The sequence below is a fragment of the Erinaceus europaeus genome, chromosome 11 (genome assembly GCF_950295315.1).
Source record: "Erinaceus europaeus chromosome 11, mEriEur2.1, whole genome shotgun sequence".
NCBI classification, from domain to species: Eukaryota; Metazoa; Chordata; class Mammalia; order Eulipotyphla; family Erinaceidae; genus Erinaceus; species Erinaceus europaeus.
This window is the reverse complement of record NC_080172.1, coordinates 32,432,431-32,454,619: the sequence shown is the minus strand read 5'-3', so window position 1 is coordinate 32,454,619 and position 22,189 is coordinate 32,432,431. Positions and strand designations below refer to the sequence as shown.

Here is a 22,189-nt window from a genome sequence, read left to right as displayed (position 1 = left end):
TTAGACCAGAAACTATCAGATACTTAGAGGAAAATATTGGCAGATCTCTTTTCCGCATAAATTTTAAAAACGTCTTCAATGAAACAAATCCAATTACAAAGAAGACTAAGGCAAGCATAAACCTATGGGACTACATCAAATTAAAAAGCTTCTTCACAGCAAAAGAAACCACCACCCAAACAAAGAGATCCCTCACAGAATAAGAGATCTTTATATTCCATACATCAGACAAGAGTTTAATAACCAACATATATAAAGAGCTTGCCAAACTGAACAACAAGACAACAAATAACCCCATCCAAAAATGGGGGGAGGACATGGACAGAATATTCACCACAGAAGAGATGCAAAAGGCCGAGCAACACATGAAAAAATACTCCAAGTCTCTGATTGTCAGAGAAATGCAAATCAAAACAATGATGAGATATCACTTCACTCCTGTGACAATGTCATACATCAGAAAGGTAACAGCAGCAAATGCTGGAGAGGGTGTTCTGGTGGGAATGTAAATTGGCCCAACCTCTGTGGAGAACAGTCTGGAGAACTCTCAGAAGGCTAGAAATGGACCTACCCTATGACCCTGTAATTCCTCTCCTGGGGATAGATCCTAAGGAACCCAACACATCCATCCAAAAAAATCTGTGTACACATATATTCTTGGCAGCACAATTTGTAATAGCCAAAACCTGGAAGCAACCCAGGTGTCCGACAACGGATGAGTGGCTAAGTAAGTTGTGGTATATATACACAATGGAATACTACTCAGCTATAAAAAATGGTGACTTCACTGTTTTCAGCCGATCTTGGATGGACCTTGAAAAATTCATGTTAAATGAAATAAGTCAGAAACAGAAGGATGAATATGGGATGATCTCACTCTCAGGAAGAAGTTTAAAAACAAGATCAGAAAAAAAAAAAAAAGTAGAACCTGAACTGGAATTGCTGTAGTTCACCAAATTAAAAGACTCTGTGGTGGGTGGGTGGGTGGGTGGGTAGGGAAAATACAGGCCCAAGAGGGATTACAGAGGACCTAGTGGGGGTTGTATTGTTATATCAGAAACTGGAAAATGTTATGCATGTACAAACTATTGTATTTACTGTTGAATGTAAAACATTAATTCCCCAATAAAGATATTAAAAAAAAAAGATACAGGCAGAAAGAAAATCACAAACCCATATACTAATGTCACACAATTCACCATTAAAGCTGTCTCACTGAGAACTTGTTTATTTTTAGATTAAGCAAATTAGATTCCCTTCTCCATTGCTGATTACAGACAAGACATAGAAGATCAGTAATTCTAAACTCAATCATGCTGTTGTAATGTTTGATAGATTATAGTCAGACAGTGAAGAATGGGACAGCAAAGGTGATCAAAGGCTATCAAAATTTGTGGGCACTTGTGATGTCGATAATTATTTTTTTGAAACACTGAAATCAACAACTTGAGTAAAAATATCAGTTATAATTATTGTAATGTTTTATTATTGTAATGGTAGCAGTACCTGAACTTTTACTGCATATTGTAATCCTTAGAATTGTTTTTAAAACATTATCTCCTGAAATTCCCTAACAATTCATATATATAAGACTTGTCAAATAATGTCCTGAAGCCAGAGACCTTTTTTTTTTTTTACTTTTAAAAAATTTTTATTTATAAAAAAGAAACATTGACAAAAACCATAGGGTAGGATAAGAGGGGTACAACTCCACACAATTCCCACCACCAGAACTCTGTATCCCATTTAATGATCTCAAGAAACTGTTCTAAATTCCACACAAAGGGAGTTGCAGCCTTGGATTCTAGAGAGGTAACTCAGAAAGGTCAATCCCTAGCACTACAGTCAGCCAGGACTGTGCAGCACTCTGTTTTGTTGTTGTTGTTGTTGATATGTTTGGGTTTTGCCTCCAGTGTTATCGCTGGGGCTCTGTGCCTGGACTAGGAATCCACCCACTGCTCCTGACCCCTGCAGGTAGGGATCCAGGACTCTAATCCTTGTGCAGGCCCTCACGCTTCATACTATCCTTGCTTAACCCAGTGTGCTACCGCCCGGTCCCCAACTGTGCGCACTGTTTCAAACAAGAAAGGAAATATCTATGCCAACCTTACTTTAAATAATATATATACATATATGTATGTGTTAGTAATATGTTATTGTAATGTTTTATTTTCACTTTCTAATAATTTTGTCCCTGTAACATAAGCTCATATTGTGCTATATAAGCCAAGAAAAAAAAAAGAGTAGATTTTAAATGCTCCCATAAAACCAACCTTTCTCTGATTTTTTTTTTTGACTAATTTCAGATATCATATCTTTTTACTTGGCTTCCCATTTATAGCATGTGGTTGTACTTATAGTGGACATCTATAATACTTGGTTCAAGAGAACTGAAAGAAGGCTATTGTGTAACTACAGTATCTTATTATGCTATAATCACATCTTGGCAGGGAAATAGTGGATTTTTAAATAACAATGTCTAAAGGCTACATAGTGGTCTAAGGAAAATATGGGATTTTTTTTCTTTTTTCACTAGGCTGAGTTGCTGCCAACACAGTTCTTTTCTCACTGATTTCATATTATACAAACTAGTCTAAGTGAACACATAAAAATAGAAAATGCTTCAAGGCTGAATACAATCCTGATACAGCAGTCATACTTTGTTGCTTTCTGTATTCAACATTAGCCCATACAAAACTGAAAGAATGTTAAGGTCTAGCCTAGAGTCTTCGTGTTACCATCAGTTGCCAGATCCATGTCCAAATGTGTTCAGAAAAATAGATGATGTCATGGTATACACAGGTAAGATTCTTTTCTAGATTCATATGTTGTGATGTCTAAGATTAGGAAACAAAAGTAGTCACAACTGATGTATTTGACTATGTATTATGCCCAGGTACGATTACAAGTTTATTTCCTAAATTTATCTGTTTAGTTTAGAAAAGGGGGGAAAAAAAGAAAAGGCCAAATATAGTTTGCCTTGTTGGGTATGTGTCTGACATGTACAACTGAGCTCAGCTTTAGTTGTGCTGTAGTGTCTCTTACTCTATCCATTCCCCTCTCTATATCTAGATAGATATTATATAGACAGATAGATTAGATAGATAGGATGGGTGGATAGATAGACGGACAAATAGATCTATATATAGGACCATAGATAATGTGGGGGAAAAATTTATCCCAGTAACACTGAAATCATGCAATGAAAGAGCCCAGAGCACGTATTGCTCTCAGTTAATCTGTACAAAGCACTGGCTACCACGGAAAGTTCAACCCCAGAAACCTGTATGGTTATAAACCTCAACTAAATCAACTGAGGGTATTTCTCAAAAGGAGAAAGGTCTTACCTAAGTACAGGGAAATGAAAATAAGCAAGAAGAGATAAACCACAAATGTCCATTCTAATCAGCTGGGCATGTCAAAAGATTAAGGTGCTGTCTTATTATATCACCCCAAGGAAATTTGAGGTTCCTTGTTGAAATTATTTCCTATAGTGAAGTAACCTGTGATTAATCAAGACAAAGGTGAATATTTAACTGAAGAATATTAACAAGGTTCAACTGAAACATCAATGCAAATGTGTAGACACAGCAGTAGCAGCAGAAAACTTAACCAGTTGTGGCAGTCAGAAATGGTGAGGTTATTTAAGCACATGCAACCTCTAGCATAGCAGGTAGAAAGGTGCAATAGCTAAAACAATTTTCCACGTCACTGTCAAACGACCAAATTCACAGGAATAACATGATGCTTATCATGAAATAACTGCAAGTCATACAGGCATCAAATTTTGTAGCACTGAAAATATGCAGAAAGCAGTGCTGTCAGCACCAATAACTTCACATGCCAAGAGTGCTACTTAGAAGTAAAATATAAAAGAGTTTCAATGCTCTTCTGCACACAAGGTATTCTAATTTAATTTAGTTTGTCCTGAAGCATAGGTTTTCATTCATTAGAAGTTGCAGTCATGCAATTCAGGCAGTTCTCTTCTTATAAATATATTATGTTAAGAAAGTTCATTTATAGGAGTCGGGCGGTAGTGCAGCGGGTTAAGTGCATGTGGTGCAAAGTGAAGGATCCGGGTTCAAGCCCCTGGCTCCCCACCTGCAGGGGGTTGCTTCACAAGCATTGAAGCAGGTCTGCAGGTGTCTTATTTTTCTCTCCACCTCTGCCTTCCCCTCCTCTCTCCATTTCTCTCTGTCCTATCTAACAATGAAGACATCAATAGCAACAACAATACTAACTACAACAATAAAAAAAAACAAAGTTAATTTATAAGTCAGTGCTTTCAGAACTGGAGTTCATTTTTCCATTCAAATTGTATTGTAAGTGGTGACTGGGCCTTAAAACTAGCCATACAGAGGAGGACCTAGTGGAAGTTGTATTGTTATGGAGAAAATGTTATGTATGTACAAGCTATTGTATTTTACTGTCAACAATGCCTCAATAAAGAAATAAAAAAATAATAATTGGAACCAAGAAAAGCAAACTAGCCAAAAGTATTAATCAAGTATTTTGAATGTGCTTTGTCAGTGTCTTGGATGTTATAAATACTATGTAAAATATATATGCTCACAGAATGTGAACTCAGACCTACAGGGATGCAGAGGTTACATAGGCTCCTGCACTGAATATGGACCCCAGATCAAATTGATGGGGTATACCGCTAACAATATTGATATACTTTTCCCATATTTGGGAGCTACTCTCTTCCCTGATCCAGCTTTCTAGTCCTTTTTCCAACTATGACACCATCTCCCCAGACAATAACTTGCATCTACTTGCATACTAGATATCAGGCTCAAACAAAAATTAGTAAAGTCATGGGCCCCTTGTAATACACCTAAAATAGACTTTCAGCATTTTCCAAAATGGAGACCCCAAATCTTCATCTGCAATATTCTTACCTTTTGGTTCATGAGCAGTCAACAACTTGTTCTGTTTTACATCTGACTCTTTTTCAGCCACCAGGTTCCAGTTGCTACCATGATGCCAACCTGACTTCCCTGGGCACACGACCCCACCAGTATGTCCTGGATCCCCACCTCCCCAAATCCCTGCCTCACTTGGAAAGAGAGAGGTAGGCTGGGAATATGGAACAACCTGCCAACATCCATGTTCAGCAGGGAAGCAATTACAGAAGCCAGACCTTCCACTTTCTGTACCCCATAATGATGCTGCGTCCATACTCCCAGAGGGATAAAGAATAAGAAAGCTTTCAAGCGAGGGAATGGGGTAGGGAGTTCTGGTGGTGAGCATTGTGTGGAATTGTACCCCTCTCATCCTATGGTCTTGTCAATATCTCCATTTTAGAAACAAATTAAAAAATTGAAAATATATATACTATTATTAGTTATAATACTACAACTATGAACAAAATAATAAAGTAATTTAAAAAATAATAATTAAACTAATGAGCATTTAGAAAATTGCAAGAATACTCTATAAGTCACTTTTAAAAAAGTTCTACTTATTTTAATTCCCAATATTGCTACTTCAGAGAAAAAGGTTGCTTTTTTTTTATTTGAGAAAGGAGACATTAACAAAAACATAGGAATAAAAGGGGTACAGTTCCACACAGTTCCACCCAATCTCCATATCCCATCCCCTCCCCTGATAGCTTTCCCATTCTCTATCCCTCTGGGAGTATGGACCCAGGGTTGTTGTGGGTTGCAGAAGGTGGATAAGATGTTTATTTCTTATCAATACCATGCTTCACCACCCCAAGCCATCTTTTGCAGAGAGTAAACGAGAGAAAAAAGATACCACAGCTCTGTAGCTTCATTCAATGTGGTGGGGAAGGGACTCAAAACTGGACTGTGAGCATGACAAAGCAGGCAATATCCAGGGGAACTGTCACAGAAAACAAAAATAAGAAATTCTTTCTCTCTCTCTCTCTTTTTCTCTCTGCCTCCAGGGTTATCACTGGGGCTCAGTGCCAGCACTACGAATCCACTGCTCCTGGCAGCCATTTTTTCCATTTTAATGGATAGGACAAAGAGAAATTGAGAGAAGAGGAGGAGGAGATTGAGAGAGGAGGATGAGATAAAGAGGGAGAGAGAAAGGTAGACTGCACACCTGCTTGACCCCTCCTGAAGCAGACCCACTGCACATACAGAGGGGGCTAGAACATGGGTCCTTGTGCCGGTCCTTGACTTAGTACTATGTGCACTCAACAGAGTGCGACACCACTCAGCCCCTGAGAATGATCTCTTTCAGAATAGGATATCAATTAAATCATTCTATATATTTAGTTTTGAGATTGTATGTAGACTCATGCAAAATAGAATAATATTTTATGAATTGCCTTTTATTTATCAAGAACTTTTTAGAGAGTGCCGAGCTGATGTGGTAGCTCTGATCGTGGACTCTGAGGCAGACAGAGCTTCAGGTTCAAAACCTGTCCTCACCAGAAGCCAGTGGTTCACTGCTCTGGGAGGAAAAAAAAAAAGAAGACTTTTAGGGCCCCAGCGGTGATGCAGCGAGTTGAGCACACATGGAGCAAAGCGGAAGGACTGACTCAAGGATCCCAGTTCCAGCCCCCAGCTTCCCACCTGCGGGGGATGGGGAGGTCGCTTCAAAAGCAGTGAAGCAGGTCTGCAGGTGTCTTTCTCTCCCCCTTTTTGTCTTCCCTTCCTCTCTCCATTTCTCTCTGTCCTATCCAACAACAATGACAGCAATGATAACAGAAATGATAAACAACAATGGCAACAAAAGTGAAAAAATAGCCTTCAAGAGCAGTGGATTCGTAGTGCAGGCACTGGTGCAATTCCATTTATAAATTGAGGGCACAGTCTACTGCTATTACCAAAAAAAGAACTGTAATGGGGACACAGCCATAACTGAACTTACATCTTAATTATTTACACTCTCCTCTTTGATGTCTGAATATTCTCTGCCTCAAAGCTGTTTTGCGGGCAAAATAGCATATAACATTAGTAATGCAGACACTCTGACATAGGTGACAGGATCTTTTTTGGAATCTTTACACAGCTTCTCAGTAAAAGCAATTTCATTTAAGGGTTTATTTCACATGTCTATTAAACAATTGGATGCTTGTTTTTTTTTGTTTTCTTTTTTCCTCCAGGGTTATTGCTGGGGCTAGGTGCCTGCAGCAGGAAGCCATTATTCCTGGAGCCTTTTTTTCCCTCTTTTGTTGCCCTTGTTGTTTTATCGTTCTTGTGGTTGTTATTATTGTTATTGATGTCATTGTTGTTGGATAGGACAGAGAGAAATGGAGAGAGGAGGGAAAGACAGAGATAGGGAGAGATAGAGAGATAGACACCTGTAGACCTACTTCATCACTCTTGAAGTGACCCACCTGTAGGTGGGGAGCTGGCGGCTGAAACTGAGATGCTTGCGCTGGTCCTTGCACTTGGCGCCATGTGCTCTTAACCGTCTGCACTACCGCCCAACCTCCTGGTGCTTGTTTTTCAATTATGTAAAAGCTGGAGATACGTAATGGCTATTATTTATCTTACCATTTTTGGTGACAATTTACGGAAGACTTAACAGTCATGTTTATTTAAGAAGCATAAGGACATTTCTTCCGTAGGAAACTGTGAGTCTCTAATAATTTCAATGAGTTCCTGTAAGACCGCTTCACTGGTGTTAGCCGCTACATTTCAGGTATCTGTAATACTATCACACACTACATCAAAAGATATGAAGTAAAGAGATCAACGTGAGTGAACTTGGTTTCATTCATTCAGTAGCTAGTTATTAATCACCTAGTATGTGTCAGACAACTTTCTAGACAGACAGAAATAAACAAGACCAAATATAATCTTCCACAGAATTTATATTCTGCTTGAGAAAGATATATAATAAATTACTAGGTACTATGAATTTTTTCAGCAACGCAAAACTACACAGGGCAAAAGTAAAATGGGGAAAGAGGTACAGTAGTCAGAGAAGGCTTGTCAGAAGAGATGCTTGGAGCTGACAAAAGAGCTCACTAGGGTAGTGTGCTGCTTTGCCATGTGTGTGACCCAAGTTCCAACCTGACCCCCCACCACATTGAAGGAAGTTTGGGTGCTATGTTTTCTTAGACTCTCTGCCTCTCTACCTTCTCTGTCTCTATCAAGAAAGGTTGGGGGAGGGAGGAAAAGAAGAAGAGATGTTTGAAAGGAAATTTGAGTGAGGAAGTAAATCTTGCAAAAATCAGAGATAAAGAGGAAGTGCAAAGGCCCTGAGATACAAGTTCATTTTGCTCTAGAAAAAGCAAAACCATGGTGGCTAAAACAAAGTAAGCAGACAAGAGGGAGATAATAGAAAACGTAACTACAGAAGAAAGAATTAGACCCTGAGTGACTAGAAGACTTGCTAAAGAGTTTGGGTTTATTTCGGTTGCATTGGAAGTCAAGGGCAATGACATGAATATGAAGTCTGGTTAACGATCTCTAAGGTAGCAAGGCTATTTGAACAATCTGGGCAAAGGCTGATGCTATTGTAATATTATAATATTGCTTCTGTACTGCTTAATTTCCAAAATGAAAAATAAAAGGTGTTTCTGGGCAAGTGGTGGTGTGTTGGGAACAGAAAAATTATTTATTTGGCTAGAATGGTACAAATGCAGCTGGAATAAAATACCTGTTTCTATAATAACTATAGAGAAACTGTTCAGCCAAGCTGGCTATTTAGAGAGGATCTTTGTGGATAGTAAATTAGAGAAGAATGTGAAAGGTCAAAATATTTTGAAACACACCTAACACCTTGTCTTCATGGCCTTCACCTATCGACAGCCTGCTTTAAGGATGTTGTTGTGAATAGAAAAACAGGAGAGGACTGCATCTTCCAAAGTAAAATGCTGCCATCTTGAGGTTTCCTGTATATATAAATGGTGCAAAAACAACACCATCCCTAGGGGTGGGGGTAGCAGGTAGAAGCTGTTTCTTTTTGTCATTTCCATGTGTAAGGCAAATTGTTGGGGGTAGAAGGGTTTTTTGTTGTTGTTAACTTAAAGGCAATTAGGAGTAGGACAGGGGAGACAACATAATGGTTATGTAAAAAGACTCTAAGGCTTGAGGCTTTGAGCTCCCAGGTTCTATTCACTGAACTACTATAAACCAGACTTAAGCAGCAGTGCTGGAAGAGAGAGAGAGAGAGAGAAAGGGAGAAAGAAAGGTAGAGAGGGGGGGAAGGAAAGAAGGAAGGAAGGAAGGAAGGAAGGAAGGAAGGAAGGAAGGAAGGAAGGATGTAGAGAGATAGCAAGCAAGTTAGAAATAACCTGATCAGCTTTGCTTGCCTAAGCTGTGTCTAGAAAGGTGATTTTGAAAGCTTTCCTTTTAATGAATTGTAAATCCATTACAGACAGTACACATTTGTTTAGATGTGCGGGTTCCCCATCCCTATCAGTTAACACTAAGTCAGACACCTATACAAATGGTAAATTGTCTTTGTTTTTGCATGCCTTTCATGATTACTTGCCTATGCAGATTGATTCAGTATTTGTTCAATTTTGATCATTTGTACTAGAAAGTCATCTCAATTTTTCCTAGATCTTCATTGTCATAGAGTGGAACACAGACTTCTAAGACAGATAATTCTCTCATCCGCACATAGTCTTACATAATTTCTATTCATTAGTATTGTCTTCCTTTTTAATTTTTTTTTAACTTCATTTTACTTGATAGGATAGAAAGAAATTGAGAAAGAAGGGGGATAAAGAGGGAGAGAGACAGACAGACATATGCAGCATTGTTTTACTGCTTGTAACACTTTCCCCCTGAAGGTGAGGACTGGTGGCTTGAACCTGGGTTCTTATACATAGTAACATTTGCACTTAACCTGGTGCACCATTGCCCAGCCCCGTATTTCTTCCTTTTTTAAAAAATATTTTACTTATTATACTTTAATTAGAAAAATACAGAACAACACTCAGAGCAATATTCAGCTCTGGTTTATGGTGGTGCTGGGGATTGAAATCGGAACCCCAGAGCCTCAGGCATGAAAGCCTTTTCTATAACTGTTATGCTATTATGCTGTCTCCTCAGCCTTTACTTCTTTTTTTGCTTCCGGGGTTATTGCTGGGGCTTGGGGAATCCACTGCTTCTGGAGTACATTTTTCTCATCTTGATGTTATTACCCTTGTTGTTGTCTCTATTATTATTGCTATCATTGCTGCTGATGTTGAATAGGACAGAGAAAGAGAAGAGGAAGACAGAGAGGGGGAGAGAAAGACAAACACCCGCAGACCTGCTTCACTGCCCGTGAAGTGACCCCCTTGCAGGTGGGGACCCCGGGGCTGAAACCCAGATCCTTAAACCTATCCTTGCACTTTGCGCCACATGAGCTTAACCCACTGTGCTACCGCCTGGCCCCCACTTCTTTTTGATGTAGAATTTTGTGCAGTGGAATGACTTATTTTGGTTTCTGTCCTAGAAAAACAACAGGAATAAAAATGTATAGAATAGACTAAAAGAAAGAAGATAAGGGAACACCGCTTAGGAGGCAACTATCCCATCCTAAAGTAGTGACAAACAGATTGAACTGGAAGACATAAATTTAAAGGGTCCTACAAAGTATCAGTAGGTATTGGTGACAACTGTTGCATGTTTGTGGGGGGTGGGGGAGGAAAAAGATTAACATAATGCTGCAGTTTCTAGGTTGAGGTGAGGGAGCATGTCCTTAGACAAGGTAGGAAAGACTAGAGATCCCCTGGAGACATTAGAGTTTATAGTGGTAGCAGATTAGCCATGAGAAATATACAATCAGTCTGAAAATAGGAGTCAGAGCTAGAGGTGATGGCTGAAGTTGTGAGAATATATGAGACAATCTAGGGGGAAAAAATCTGGGGAGTCAGCAGTGGCACAGCGGGTTAAGCACACTTGGCGCGAAACACAAGGGCCGGCATAAGGGTCCCAATTCAAGCCTCTGGCTCCCCACCTGCAGGGGAGGCACTTCACAAGCAGTGAAGCAGGTCTGCAGGTGTCTTTTTCTCCTCCTCTCTGTCTTCCCCTCCTCTCTCCATTTCTCTCTGTCCTATCCAACAATGACCACATTAATAGTAACAATAACTACAACAACAATAAAAAACAAGAAGGGCAACAAAAGGAAAAATAAATAAAATTTTAAAAAATCTATAGAGATAAAAGAAAGCATAAGAAGTTATAAGATGTCAGTAACTGAGAGTGTTTAATAAAGACCTGCACCTTTAGGCAGCTAAATAATATCAGAAAGCATGAAAGAAGTCAAAAGTATAAGGAATTTTATGCTTATTTTGGAAAAGTTTAGCACAAAACAAGTAATAGATTAAAATGATGAAGAATTTGAGGGGGCCAAGTGGTGGTGCACCTGGTTGATCACACATGTTACAGTATGCATGGACTGGGTTCAAGCCCCTGGTCTCCACCTGCAGGGGAAAAGCTTTGCAAGTGAGGAAGCAGTGCTGCAGGTGTCTCTGTCTCTCTCCTCTATTTCCTCCTCCCCTCTCAGTTTCTAGCTGTCTCTATCAAATAAATAAAGATTATTTTAAAAATTTAAAGAATTTGATGACAAAAAAAAAGACTTTAGTATGGAACAAAATACCATGAATTAGGGGCCAAGTGGTGGCGCACCTGGTTGAGCACACATGTTACAATGCACAAGGACCCAGGTTCAATCCCCTAGTCCCCCACCTGCAGGGGGAAAGCTTCACAAGTGGTGAAGCAGTGCTGCAGGTGTCTCTCTGTCTCTCACCCTCTCTATCCCTCCCTTCCCTCTCGATTTCTGGTTGTCTCTATCTGTAGGGAGGTTGTGGGGATGTGGTGGCCTGAGAAGTGAGTGAGTCTGTCCTGGTAAGTCTCTCTCTCTCTCTATGGAAGGGTTGAGCAAAAGGGAGGGACACATGAACCTCAAAAGGTTGGCAGCTATATAAGTCTTCCCTGCCTCACAAAAACATCTTCCCGCCTCTGGGAGCTGGCAATCCTTAAAACACCAAGCCTGCTCCACCCTGCATTCCTTTTATTATCTATGTATCAATCTTCTGCTTTGTCTTACAAATGACTAAAGGTCTCCTTCCTAAATCCCCACAGGGTATTGCTAATCCAACCAGTTGAACCCCTAGAAACAGTTGCTGGGGAGGTCCATACCATTCCCAACCCCTTTTGCCTTTTCTCCGCCCCTTTCCTAACCATGTACGGTATTGTCAAGCCACTTCCATTTCGGTCTTGTCTCTTCCATGTCCTGAGCTGGAGGAGGGCAGGCAGGCAGACTGAGAGGCGGAAGCTGGCCATTGTGGTTTGTGCCACATGGCTTAACCAGGTGTGCTACTGCCCGACTCTGGGGCCCTCGAATGAATAAAGATTTGAATTGTCCTGCTGCCATGAGCTTGGTTCCTGGGTCATCTCTCTCCCTCGAGACGCTAGCCCAACATCCATCCAATAAATAAAGAAAATAAAAATTAAAAAAAAATACCATGAATTAATGAATACAGAGAAATTATTTCCAGGGCTGCATAGTGGTGCACCCAGTAGAAAGCACATGTGACCATGCTTGAGGACCTGGGTTCAAGACTCCAGACCTGATCTGGAGGGGAGATGTTTTACAGATTGTGGGGCAGTGCTGCAGTCTCTTCTCTCTGTCTCTTGCTCCCTCTCTTTCTGTCTTTTACCTTCTATCAAAGCAACCAGAAAATAAATGGCTGCTAAGAACAATGAAGTCATTTCGCAGTCCTGGAATCCTGGTGGAAAAAAAAAAAACCAGACTATTTATAATACATCTGACAGTCAGAGACTAATTTCCTGGCATGTAGACACTTAAAAATGAATAAGAAGATCACAAAAGAAAAATCAACAAACTAGACATCTAAGAATCAAATCATTTGTTCTATGAAAGACTCTATTAAAATTTAAAAACAAGCTTCCACCAGAGAAATATGTGTAAGTAGAAAAGTCATAACTACTTACATATATATACAGATATATAGATATATATAATTATGAGTGAAAGAACTACGTGCTGTTTTCATATGAGAACATTTTGTGATATGGCAAAGGCCTTCCTGCATTTGAAGAGCAGGTTTTTATTTATATGAATTTTTTGGTTAAAAAAAAAAAAGCTTCAGATGAGAAGAAAGTAGCTTCAGCCATATATGTAATGAGGAAGTTTTATCTACAATACTTAACTTCTCAAATCTCAATAGCAAAAATCAAGGGGGAAAATCCAATTTAGAAATTGGATAAAGATAGGAAGAAACATTTTACCAAAATGAGATAAGTGACACATGAAGCAATGTCAACATCATTGACATAATTGTTAGGGAAATACAAATGACAGCCAAAATCTGCTATCATTAAACATCCATCAGAGTGTCTAAAATTATAAATAATGATAACACCAAATACTGACATGTATGTAAAGAAAATATTTTATTCATACACTGCTTATGGGAATGCAAATGATACTTTAGCAGTGCCTCATAAGAATAAATGTGCAAATACCATATAACTCAGGAGTCACACTCTTGGGTGGTTATCCCAGAGAAATGATGCTTATGTTCACACAGAAACCTCTACATAAATCGTGAATGTTCATAGAAGCTTTATTCACAACTGTCACTAATAGGAAACAACCCAAATGTCCTTCAATGGGTGACTTACAAACTCCAGTATATCCAGACAACAAAATATTAGTCACCAATAAAAACAAACATCTTATCAATACAAATAACTTGGATGATGGAGGGAAAATAGTTCAATTGATAGGTTGTGCAGGTTGCATGCCTGAGGCTCCTGATTCTATTCCCAGAACTATAATACTACAGTGGTGATCTGGCTTCTCTCTTTCTCCCTTCTTTATATGAAATTATATGGGGGCCAGGTGGTGGTGTACTGGGTTGAGAGCACATGTTACAGTGCACAAGGACCTGGATTGTCAAGTCCCTAGTCTCCATCTGCAGTCGGGAAGCAGTGAAGTCTTGCTATAGGTCTCTCTCTTTCTCTATCTCCTCCTCCCTTCTCAATTTCTATCTCTATTCAATAAGTAAATAAATAAATAAAATACTAAAGAGAAACTATCTCATGAAAATAAGTAAGTCTTTAAAGTATTTATTTTTTTTATTTTTATTTTTTATTTATAAAAAGGAAACACTGACAAAACCATAGGATAAGAGGGGTACAACTCCACACAATTCCCACCACCACATCTCTGTATCTGTATCCCCTCCCCTGATAGCTTTCCTATTCTTTATCCCTCTGGGATTATGGACCCAAGGTCATTATGGGGTGCAGAAGGTGGAAGGTCCGGCTTCTATCATTGCTTCCCCACTGAACATGGGTGTTGACAAGTCAATCCATATTCCCAGCCTGTGTCTCTCTTTCCCTAGTGAGGTGGGGCTCTGGGGAAGTGGAGCTCCGGGACATCTTTTCTCCATCTCCTCCAGAATTTTGGTTTGCTATCCTCTCTGAGTTCTGATAAATAATCCCCAATTTATTTTGTCAATTAATTTCTTTCACTTGTTCATTGCCTCATCCTCCCTAGAAATAAGTAATTTCCTTGGGAACAGGGAACTTACCTGTTATGTTTTCTGCTATCTCCCAAACAGAAAAATATTTGTTAAAGAGGCAAGCCCAGATCTAAGTAACACAGGGGAGAAGGAAGCAGGGAAGAGAGACATAAAGGAAAGAAAGCCATGGTCTGTGGTGTGGGAGTTGGGTACAGTGGATAAAGAAAGCATTGGACTCTCAAGTATGATGTCCCGAGTTCAATCCCTGGCAGCACATGTACCAGTGTGATGTCTGGTTCTCTACCCATCTGTCTGTCTGTCTGTCTATCTATCTTCTTCATGAATAAATAAATAAAATCTTTAAAAAAAAGAAAGAAAGAAAAAAGCCTATGAGTATAAATGACAAGGACAGGTGATGGCAAACCCAGTTGAGCATACATGACCATGTCCTCTGGACCCCACCTACAAGGAGGAAGCAGTGCTATAGGTGTCTCTCCCTATCTCCCATTCCCTCTCAATTTCTTTCTGTCCTATCAAAATAATAATAGTAATGATAATAATAATAACAATGGAAGAATATAAATGAGGAGGTCAGTAATGTATTAACTGGGCCTTTGTCTTCACAGAGTGAAGGTGCAGGTAAAATCAGTAACTATATCTTGGGTCTCATTAGTTAGCCCACCAGACCTTAATATACCTCTGAGCACATGTCCAGGCCTAGAGAACACCCTTGGGAAGGAAACTTGAGCAACCATAGTATAAATAGGAGGTGTGTACAGACAACCTCCAAAACAGTTAAGCAGACATGGACTGGGCAAGCATAGAATCAGTTATCCCATTTTAGCTACTATCCCTACATCAAATTCCGGCAGCTGACTCATGCTCCACATCTACAACTGAATAAAAAGAGCAAGGATAAATGAATCAATGGGAATAATGAGGATCCTAGTAATTACATTACCAGAGAGGATTAATATTATCTTTGATTTTGATGAAAGATATTAGGGTTTGTTTGGGTTTTTGTTTGTTTGTTTGCTTTTTGGATAGGAGAGAGAGAGAAGAGAGACCTGCAGCTCTGCTTCACTGCTCATGAAACCTCCTCCCTGCAGGCTGTAACCCTTGCTCATGGTGACTATGTTTGACTGGGTACCACTGTCCAGCCACTCAGGTTTTTACATCCCTCTTTTGCCAGGCTGGAAAGAGTTCATCAGATTTTTTTTTTTTTCTCTTCCTCTTTGGATCTTTGGCTGCCACTCATACTCTTTGTCCTCAGTTTCCCTGTATACATCCCACCCTCAGAAAAAAAGCACTTTCTAGCTGATTTCATCCCAACTCACTTTTCAATGAGAATATTGCTGGAGTGTTGGAAATAAATATAACATTACTTATTGATCCAGTTTTCCTGGTATGTATACTGTTGCCTATAAATTAGTTGACCTATTTTTGGAAGCAGCAGTAATTCTTCTGGGCCAAATGGAGTACTCTTTAGTGCACAAACAGCAAGGGAAGTTAAATTTACAACACTGCACACAGCAACCACTAATTTAGATCAAGACATAGCATCAGGAACCACATCCTTCTTTCCTCCTTTCCACATAGTTTTCATCTAGATTACAAATAGAACATTTTGTCCTGAACAAAAACCTGTAAACGTCATTGGGATGCTTACCCTAAATATTTTATTAGCAATAGTGGAAATCTTTTAGCCTTAAATGAGTAGTGCTTGTGTGCACATATGTTTTATTTTTCTCCAAAGCTCTTGACTATCATAAACTGCAAAGCATGCTCTAAGAATGAATTTTTTAAGTGGTAATAATGTGAAAATAGTAATAACAAATTTGAAGTTAACTAAGTTTATCTCATTATGCTCCTAGTTGCGTGCTGTAGGACGTTCCCTCTCATTTATCATAATCAATACTTTTTTTTCCCCTGAGTTCATACTGACCTATCAAAACACTGGGGTAATAAACACAATTTTCCTGGCTGAGATTTCTAAATAGCACTATTTGAACTTGAAATTGTGAAATAGACTCACTTCTTTCTTTGCTTCCTGTGATGACTATTTTATTTGTCAAATACTCCAATTTTTCCTTAAACATCAATTTAACTGTTTTTATGAAGGTGTTTTTAGATACAATTGACATTTAAGTAAATAAACTTGGAGTAAAGCAGATAACTCTCCACAAAGTAGATGAGACTCATACAATAAGTTGAAGGTCTTAGGAGAAATGGTTAAACTCTCCCAAGGAAGAAGAAATATTGCCAACAGACTATCTTCAGATTTGAGATTGCAATATCCTGTCTCCCCTGGGTCCCCAGACTGCACTACAGACAGAATTATTAGCCCTACAATTGTATAAGACAGTTCTCTAAAATAAAGTTCCCTCTCTCCTTCCCACCCCCAAATATGTGTGTGTGTAACTATTTCATGTTTAAACTGAAAAAAAAAATAGAGTTGGCACAATGAAGTTAATTGTTTTAATGTCTTTTAAAGTCTTTAAAACATAGTTACATTGTTTTAATGATATCCTATTGTAGCTAGAACTACTTAAGCAAAAAACTACTTGAATTTAACAAGAATCAGGAAACAAATGTATTTTATTTTTCCAGTGTACATTAACTGACCAGTGGTTAAGGCAATTCATTTTGTTTTTAAGATTTGGGGGATTTTGTATTATCTTTATTTATTTATTGGATAGAGACAGCCAGAATTAACAGTGAAGAGGGTGATAAGAGGAAGAGAGACAGAGAAACACCTGCAACGCTGCTTCACCACTTGCAAAGCTTTCCCCTGGCTGGTGGGAATGGGGGTAGTGGCTTGAGCCCAGGTGCTTTTTATTTTGCCTCCAGGGTTATTGCCAGGGCTCAGTGCCTGCACCATGAATCCACTGCTCCTGTAGACCATTTTTTCCCCTTTTGTTGCCCTTGTTGTTTTATCATTGTTGTGGTTATTATAATTTTCATTGTTGTTGCTGTTGTTGGATAGGACAGAGAAATGGAGAGAGGATGGGAAGACAGAGAGGGGGAGAGAGAGAGAGAGACACCTACAGACCTGCTTCACCACTTGTGTAGCTTTCCCTGTGCAAGTGGGGATCAGGGGCTCGAACCTGGGTCCCTGCACATTGTAACATGTTCTCAACCAGGTAAGCCACCGCCTGGCCCCAACAAAATTTTTTTTTAAAATATTTTATTTGTTTCTTATAATGAGAGGTACAGAAAGAAAGACATAGAGACCACGGATCAGATGGTGGCGCACCTGGTTAAGCACACACATTACAGTGCACAAGGACCCAAGTTCAAACCCTCAGTCCCCACCTGCAGGGGAGAAGCTTCACAAGTGGTGAAGCAAGGCTGCAGGTGTCTCTCTGTCTCTTTCCCTCTCTATCTCCCCCCTCTCAATTTCTCCCTGTCTCTATCCAATAATAAAAAATAAAAGAGATAGGGAAGGAGACCAGATCACTGATCAAAGCTGGCTTATAATAGTACTAGAGGTTGAACCTGGGGCCCCAGAGCCTCAGGCATGAGAGTCTCTTTGCATAACCATTATGCTGCCTCCACAACTCAAACAAAAGATGGTTTAAGATTCATTAGAAAAGAACAAGAGGGGGTAGATAGCATAATGGTTATGCAAACAGACTCTCTTTCAAGTCATAGGTTCCATCCCCCACACCACCCTAAATCAGAGCTGAGCAGTGCTCAAGGAAAAAAAAAAAAAAAAGAACAAGAAAGCTTTCAAGGGAGGTGATGGGATACAGAGTTCTGGTGGTGGAAATTGTGTGGTACTGTACCCCTCTTATCCTATGCTCTTTTCAATAATAATTTTTAAAAAGATTTATTAGAGTTAAAAGGAGTAATTTAATTCTTTTTAAAATTTCTTTATTGAAGAATTAATGTTTTATAGTCAACAGTAAATACAATAATTTATACATACATAACATTTCCCAATTTTCCATATAACAATACAACCCTCACTAGAGGTTCTCTGCCATCATGTTCCAGGACCTGAATTCTCCCCGGCCACCCACTCCACCCACTCTATTACTTTGGTGCAATACACCAACTCCAATAGAAATTCTGCTTAGTGTTTTCCTTTATGATCTTGTTTTTCAATGTCTGTCTGTGAGTGAGATCACCCTGTATTTATCCTTCTGTTTCTTACTTACCTTCCTTAAGATGGGATGAAAAAGGTTAAATCACCATTTTTAATACCTGAGCAGTATTCATTGTGTATATAGACCACAACATGCTCAGCCACTCATCTGTTGTTGGACACCTGGGTTGCTTCCAGGTTTTGGCTATTACAAATTGTGCTGCTGTGAACATAAGTATACACAAATCTTTTTGGATGGGTATGTTTGGTTCCTTAGGATCTATCCCCAGGAGAGGAATTGCAGGATCATAGGGTAGCTCCATTTCTAGCCTTCTGAGATTTCTCCAGACTGTTCTCCACAGAGACTAAGTCAATTTATATTGCCACCAGCAGTGCAGGAGGGTTCCTTTGTCCCCACAACCTCTCCAGCATTTGCTGTTGCTTCCTTTTCTCATGTATGACATTCTCACAAGAGTGAAGTAGTACCTCATTGTTGTCTTTATTTGCATTTCTCTGACAGCCAATGACTTGGAACTTTTTTTCATGTGTTTCTCGGCCTTCTGGATCTCTTCTGTGGTAAATATTCTGTTCATACCCTCTCCCCATTTTTGGATAGGCTCATTTGTTTTCTTGTTGTTGGGTTTGGCAAGCTCTTTATATATTTTGGCTATTAGCCTCTTGTTTGGATTGACTTGTGTCGACGTAAGGTATTTAAAGAGTTCACAGTTGTGGAAATTACAGTGTTTCAATGTTATCTCAATCCTTATGTTGAAGCACAGTTAAAACCTCTTTTATTCTTTTTCTTCCTTGTAGACTATAGGAGCCTGAATATTTTTTAACTATAAGTATGTTTTTTAGCTTAATACTCACTCCAGATTAAGAAATAAAGCAGGGTGGGGGAGAGATAGCACAATGGTTATGCAAAGAGACTCCCATACCCCAAGGATTCAAAGCCCTGGGCTCAATTTAGCTGCTCTGCCAGCAGATTCAAGCCAGGCAGCACTACTTGGTCCTGTGAGTTTCTAAACAAGTCCTGTTTATAGTCTGGTTTCTAAGGCAATTATTCACTGTGTTCTCATCAGGAGAACAATGTGGAAAGGCTCCCACTATACAGCCCCACCTCTAGACCACTGGGGTATAGATCTCCTGAGTTTTCTGGTCAGTTCTCTTCCCCCCCCCCCCCCAATGCCAGTACAAGGCCTTCCCATTGCTGCTCTAGCCGCTGAGGGCAGTAGCAATGGAGACACAGTTGCATTTGGTGAGTCTTAGAGGAGTCTTCTCCTCCCTTCAGCAGTCTTTCTGTTGTTAAAACAGACTGGAGGTGGTGCCTCAACTAGTAAGCTGCTGGACTGTTACCAGCCACTTGGGAGTAGACACAGGCTTTAGCCCCAGGAATCTCTCGTTAAGCTCCTCTCTGTCCATGAACCACACGTGTTTTCACTCACTGGTGACTTAGTGGGTTCCCAAAGTAATCCTAGTTTTGTCTTGTTACAGTCTTGGGTGATTTTTGATATTCCCAGTTGACCAGGGAGAGGAGAAGACAGAAACAGCAGCTGCTGCTACTCTGGAACCCCACCTCTGGAATTCTTGAGTAATTTAATTCTTTCTTCTTATTATTTATAAAATGGAAATATTGATAAGGCCATAGGATGAGAGGGGTACATTTCCACACAATGCCCACCACCAATCCCTTCCTTTAACAGCTTTCCTATTCTTTATCTGGGAGTATGGATGCAGGATTATTATGGGGTACAGAAGGTGGAAGGTCTGGCTTCTGTAATTGCTTCCCTGCTGAACATGGATGTTGGCAGTTCGATCCATATTCCCAGCCTACCTCTCTCTTTCCAAGTGAGGCAGGGATTTGTGTTGGTATGCTTCTGGGATCTCTTCTGTTACATTGCTTGACGTTGTGGTCTATTTACATGATCTTTCTGTTACATTGGTTTGGTCTCACTCCCCCCATCTCCGGGAGATTTGGTTTAGCCCTTGCTAGTTTCACGCTTCTCCCTTCTCCCCACCCCCTATCTTACGTACTTCTTGGGTTCCTGACTCTGCCGCTGGAGGAGAAAGATGGAGGAGCACATTGTGTGGGGATTAGGTTGTTTTCCCGCTCATGAATAAAGATCAAACTGAGTTCTCAGCTCAGCCACAAGTTTCTGGTCATCTGTTTCCTGCCCTTGAAGCCAGCCCGGAGAAAACAACAGATTTGGAGATGTGGGGCTCCAGGACATATTGGTGGGGTCATCTGCCCAGGGAAGTCAGGTTGGCATCATGGTAGCAACTGGAACCAAGTGGCTGAAAAAGAGTTAAGATATAAAGCAGAACAAGTTGTTGACTACTCATGAACCTAAAGGTAAGAATATTGTAGATGAAGATTTGGGGTCTCCATTTTGGAAAAAGCTAGTAGTTCTATTTTAGGTATATTCTGAGTAATTTAATCCTAAATCATATATACCCAGTAAAATGTTCTCAGAATATATAAGTTAAAAATTTGTGGGAGTTGGGCAGTAGTGCAGTGGGTTAAGCACACATGAAGCAAAGCACAAGGACCAGAGTAAGGATTGAGTAAGGCACCTCCCACTCCCCACCTGCAGGGGGGGGGGGTCACTTCACAATCAGTGAAGCAGGTATCTTGCTCTCCCCCTCTCTGTCTTCCTCTCCTCTCTCCATTTCTCTCTGTCCTATCCAACAACAACAATAATAACTACAACAATAAAACAATAAGGACAACAAAAGAGAATAAATAAATAAATATAAAAAAATTGGACTTCAAGAAAATAATATATTCCTAGTCAACACAGTTATACTAATCATTGAGGTAAGTCCAAGTAAATGAAAAACAAGCACACCAGAAACTTGAATAAAACAGTTAAGAAGCTGAATTTAGTGACCAGGGAGGTAACTCAGTGGTAGAGCACAAGATCTGCATTTGTGAGACCCTGGAGCTGATGCCTGTACACAGCAATATTCTTATTCCCTCTCATAAAATAGATTTTTGGTTGCTTTTAATGGAGCTTCACTGCTATAGGCCACCCTTTTTAGGTAGAAATGTTGAGAAAGAGATAAAGAAACATAGTTCCCGGAGGTGGCACAGTAGATAAAGCACTGGCCTCTTGCAGTCCAGAGTTCAATCCCCAACAGCACATGTACCAGAGTGATGTCTTGTTCTTTAACTCTCTCCTCCTATCTTTTTCATAAATAAATAAATAGATAGATAAAATCTTTAAAAGAGAGAGTTTCTATAAAGAATCAAACTAGCTCACTGTGATTTATACAGTGAAAAAATGTGAACACCTGAGAAACTGAAAAAAGAAAAAAACAAGAGAGAGAGAGACAGAGACAGTGAGAAAGATACCACAGCCCTTAGGCTTCCTTCAGTATGATGAGAGCCAGACCAGAATCTGGGTCATACACATGACGAAACAAGCACTCTCTTTATGTGACTTATCTTGTTGGCCACAAAAATAAGATAATGAAATAAGATAATTTAAAAGATGAGTTTAATCAATATATAAAAATCCTTATGCACTATTGCACCAAAGCAAATAGCTCTGGGAATGAAGGGGAAGACTGAAAGGAGGTAAAGAAGATGTTGGAGTCCTGGTGCATGATGGAGATAAAGGACCTAAGTTGGAGGTGGAATATAATGCAGAGATGTATCAGGGGAGATGAGAAAT

At 39.6% G+C, this 22,189-nt stretch overlaps 1 non-coding gene across 1 annotated transcript; it reads left to right on the top strand.

Annotated features, from left to right (window-relative positions):
• The first annotated feature begins 21,748 nt into the window (after positions 1–21,748).
• Positions 21,749–21,815, top strand: LOC132541600 (small nucleolar RNA SNORD29). The gene has a single exon (XR_009552735.1). It is a non-coding gene; the product is annotated as a small nucleolar RNA SNORD29 (small nucleolar RNA).
• The last annotated feature ends 374 nt before the right edge of the window (positions 21,816–22,189 follow it).